This window comes from Schistocerca cancellata, chromosome 3, assembly GCF_023864275.1.
Source record: "Schistocerca cancellata isolate TAMUIC-IGC-003103 chromosome 3, iqSchCanc2.1, whole genome shotgun sequence".
Lineage (NCBI taxonomy): Eukaryota > Metazoa > Arthropoda > Insecta > Orthoptera > Acrididae > Schistocerca > Schistocerca cancellata.
In genome coordinates this window covers 713481715-713487007 of record NC_064628.1, presented here as the reverse complement: position 1 = coordinate 713487007, position 5293 = coordinate 713481715, and positions in this window count along the sequence as shown.

Genomic DNA, 5293 nt, shown 5'->3' with positions numbered 1-5293 from the left:
CAAACAGTCCACATTATATCCCCAAATTAACTATTAACATACCACAAGAATGCAACTCTTCCTGCAAATCAATGCCTCAAGTAAAATACACAAAAATGCTTTCATCGTTCGTATATCCCTGTGATCCAAGACTTTGGTACATTCTCATCAAAACGCACATTCTGTATTGCCTTCTTGTTTTTTCCTCTTCCATCCTTTCTTGGGACTGGTGCCGATAACGGCAGTAAAGAGTTTGAATGCACCCAGTATGGATGACTGTGTTGCGGGTAGGAAGTTGTAGCTTTATTATCACTGGTGAATCCATTCCAGTCACTTGATATGGGCCGTGACTATAAGTGAGAATTTCTTTATCTTTCCCTTGGAAGTGTACTGGCATCTTAACATCACCCATTGCCCTATACGCTGTTCTGGTAACTTTGCATCCCACCATCCCATTCTTTCCTACTGTGTGAGGGATTTTGTATTGGCTTTTTGTACTTGCTTCCATATCTCCTGCAAAATTTCATACTAATTCTCAATTCTTCCCTATTTTAGGTTTGACTGTCTCAAGTTTTGACAACATCTCTTGGTCATGTGTTACCTCGAATGACAACAGACCTGTGCCCTCATTATCCTTACATTGTTCTTAAACGCCTGTGGCCTGAAAACACATGATCATGTCCCTGTCTCAATATTTCATCACATATCTTGGTTGGAACTACAGCAAGAGGCCTAGGTTTCATTTGCTTGCGTACTACCCCATTGTATCTGTGATTGTGTTGCAAATAGTTCACAATCCTCATCAGCTGTTTCACTTTCTGCCACACCACAATGATGTGACCCACACACCATAATACACTGATCCTTCCACTGAGGTCATTAACATTCCTGTGAATCTGGCCAGGATTACCTCAAAACTGAATTGACTAAGCATCAGTGCCCAACACATTATCCCACCTCATGGACCTTTCAACCCCAGTAGCCACTTTAATGCTGCATAATTCGTTACAACCTTAAATTTTCTATCATTCAGGTGACACTTGAAGTGTATTTCATCATATAAGAGACTTAGCAGTTTCCTTCTCCAGAGCTGAAGAATCCCTTTCCACTTCAATGAGGCATAGGTTACTGGGGACGCCACATAGTTCACTTTCTGACTTCATACACAGCCACGTGCTTGATTAGTTGTGTTGCAAGACAATGCAAACTGCTTCTCACAATTTGGAAAAATTAACACCGCACTATTTGTCAACAATTCTTTTAATTTGCTGCAGGCGTCTTCACACTCTGATGTCCACTGGAACTTCATACCATTTTTTTAATAACTGAGTGAGAGGTCATGCTATTTTGGCGGATTTTGAGAGAAATGTTCTACAATAGTTTGCTAACCCCAAGAATGACTGCAAAACCCCTCTCCATATGAGGTGTCGGTAAATCTTGTAGGGCCTTTACTAGTCTAGGATCTGTCTGAACCCCATCATGACTAATCACATGGCTTAAATACGCGTCATTCGCCAAACCGACATATAGGGCTTACGCGCACGCATCGATTTTTATCGTACGGAAATATATCGTACGATCAAATTCTTTTAGTGGAACAAAGAAGTTCCTAGGCTCTCCTTTATTCTTTTAAACAATTTAATCGTACAATATTTTTACGTACGATAAAAATCGATGCGTGTGCGCTTGGCCTTATTCATAATGCTGGCGAACACATTTCGACACGGAATTGCCGCAATTTTTGTATGCTCATGGACGAGCCGTGTATCGGCTGCAATTGTTAAATCCGCGCGATCTACCGTAGGAACGCTAGAACTAATAGTGGCCGATACTTCCGGACTTCCCCCTAAGCCTTTTCTCACTCCTTACACAGTTGTCGGCCATTATTATTGTTTGTGTCACGAGCTCCCCGCCAACAACGGCTATTGTGCTACACTTATACATTGTGTTACAAGTACAGGGCTATTACAAATGATTGAAGCGATTTCATAAATTCACTGTAGCTCCATTCATTGACATATGGTCACGACACACTACAGATGCGTAGAAAAACTCATAAAGTTTTGTTCGGCTGAAGCCGCACTTCAGGTTTCTGCCGTCAGAGCGCTCGAGAGCGCAGTGAGGCAAAATGGCGACAGGAGCCGAGAAAGGGTATGTCGTGCTTGAAATGCACTCACATCAGTCAGTCATAACTTTGCAACGACACTTCAGGACGAAGTTCAACAAAGATCCACCAACTGCTAACTCCATTCGGCGATGGTATGCGCAGTTTAAAGCTTCTGGATACCTCTGTAAGGGGAAATCAACGGGTCGGCCTGCAGTGAGCGAAGAAACGGTTGAACGCGTGCGGACAAGTTTCACGCGTAGCCCGCGGAAAATTGGCTCATGCCACAACTGGAGACCGACAGCGCCGACTTCATCTTTCAACAGGATGGTGCTCCACCGCACTTCCATCATGATGTTCGGCATTTCTTAAACAGGAGATAGGAAAACCGATGGATCAGTCGTGGTGGATATCATGATCAACAATTCATGTCATGGCCTCCACGCTCTCCCGACTTAACCCCATGCGATTTCTTTCTGTGGGGCTATGTGAAAGATTCAGTGTTTAAACCTCCTCTACCAAGAAACGTGCCAGAACTGCGAGCTTGCATCAACGATGCTTTCGAACTCATTGATGGGGTCATGCTGCGCCGAGTGTGGGAGGAACTTGATTATTGGCTTGATGTCTGCCGAATCTCAAGGGGCACACATCGAACATTTGTGAATGCCTAAAAAAACTTTTTGAGTTTTTGTATGTGTGTGCAAAGCATTGTGAAAATATCTCAAATAATAAAGTTATTGTAGTGCTGTGAAATCGCTTCAATCATTTGTAATAACCCTGTATACTTTTTTCTTATAGATTAGAGATAATTTATATGGCAAAACAACGTTTGCCGTGTTAGCTATAACGTTTCGCCGGGTATACACTTTGTTACACGTACACATTTTTCTTATAGACAAGAGATAATTTATATGGCAAAACAACGTTTGCCGGGTCAGCTATAACATATAAAGATTTTCAGAGGCGGAACGAAGTTCACCGGGTATAGCTAGTACTCTTAGATATTTTACAGTGTATACTGTTACCAGCAATTAGTCAACCTCCTAGAACGCTGTAACTACCCTTTCTTCAGAATTTTAAATGCCTGAGCATTTCTTAACTCTTCGTGACACATCAGGTATCTTTTCGCATCTTCCGTCAAGCGTGATTTCGCCATATGCAACAGTTGTCCTTCCAACCAATGATCCAGCTTTGTGGCTGTCAGCAGGTGGTCTAGAGATGCTAACACATTCTGCCCTGCTTTACCCTAAGAAGGAAACAATGAGGTAGTGGTAATGGCAGCTAAGGTGGGTACAAATTGAGTCTTTAGGCTGACCCTCCGATTCAGTCATTCTACCACTGCCAGTCACTCGAATGGTAAGCCATTAAAAAAAAATCGTTCACTCACCATACCGAGATGATGTTGCTGAGCATGGACACACAATGTCATTCATTGTCATTGGCTCTTTTCGAACGACAGCATAATGAAGTGGACAATGCAGACCCAATTTATCACCAAGATGGGCATCTCTTAACCTAGGAGGGCATCTCTTAACATAGAATGGTGTGTGAAGGACGATGAGTTGTATAACACGAGCAATCCGGCTATCATGGAATGAATAGAGCCCAGCTGGACAATACACTCTTTATTTAGTAAGGCACTCGTACATTGGCAGATGGAGGCAACTTGGTGGTTATATTGACCCCATGCGGCAGTGATTACCTCAGCACAGCACAATGCAGTGCACTTGGCCATGGCAACGTGGGGCTGCTGGGCAGGAGCACTGACTCAGTGAAGAGGCACTATCAGCATTTGGTCTTGCAGACTTGCAGCTTACATCAGGTGTTGGCAGGTAGTGGGCATGTGTGTGGGGACACCTGACTGCTCTGGCAGTTGGTCAAGTGTGTGATGCACTGGTGTGCAGGCTCCGAACGCAAGACACCTTGGAGATACCTAGAGATCGTTTGGAATAAACCTAGAGGTGGCCCTGTCTTGATGGCTCTGGCCTGAGTCCTGGAATCGTCAGCTCCAGCAGCTGCTCACAGAGTGGCTGGATGTTGACAAATCTGGCTGACCCACATCAGAGTGTCAGCTGACATGGTAGTTGTCGTAAACAAGATACTATTAGCTCTGAGCGACAACTTTGTTATGATCAGACCCCACCTTTGGTGATGTAAGGAAGCAAGGCGGCACAACGTCAGACCATGGCATGAGATAATTTAGTTCGCCAATGTGGCGGACGGGGCTGCTGCAGCAAGGCACCTCAGCAAAATTCTGGCCCTGGCAGCATGATTTCACAGGCAGATAGCTTGCCCATCTAGCCAGGAGTTGGAAAGTCTGCTCTGAGGCACGTTGCTGCAACACTACCATGGTGGATCAGGTCTAGGAGTACCAACGCAGAAGGTACAGCCAGTCACAAGCCATACTTCCATAATCTAAATGTGGCAAAGTGAGAGCTCCTTTGAGTTGAAAAATTGTGAAACGATCCGCACCTCAGAACGTGTTATCTGAGACAGCTTAGGACATTAAGTTGGAACTGGCATGTCGCTTAAGCTGTTATAAATAAGGTAATAAAGTTAACTTGTCGTAAAATATGAGTCCTAAGAAGTCATACCTCGACCACATGAGGCGTCTCATTGCGCAGGCAGAGCTCTGAGTGTAGATGAGCAGTTCATAGTTAACAAGTTGCATGTTGCACGTCTTGATAGAGGCAGATCGGAAGCCACATGTGGGTTCTCAATATTCTGTTTTTGTTATAGTGCCCTGTAGTCGACGCATGTCGATCTTCAAGTTGAAAAAACAGAGAGTTGGAGAAGTCATCAATAAATAATGATGTTGAAATGATTAGATCTCACTGCTTCTGTGAATCCACTGAAGGATGTCAAATGGCTCTGAGCACTATGGGACTCAACTGATGTGGTCATCAGTCCCCTAGAACTTAGAACTACTTAAACCTCACTAACCTAAGGACATCACACACACCCATGCCCGAAGCAGGATTCGAACCTGCGACCGTAGCATCAGCGCGCCTCCGGACTGGAGCGCCTAGAACCGCACAGCCACTGAAGGATGTCGTACTCAGGAAAGAGCCTTGTGGGACTGCATAGGACATACTGTGTGAATTACCGACTTGGACTCTGAAGGAGAAAGAAACTTTGGATGAAGTCGGGAGCGGCCATTGAAGCCCCAGTCTTGTACACTGAAGTGACAAAATTCATGGGATACCTCCA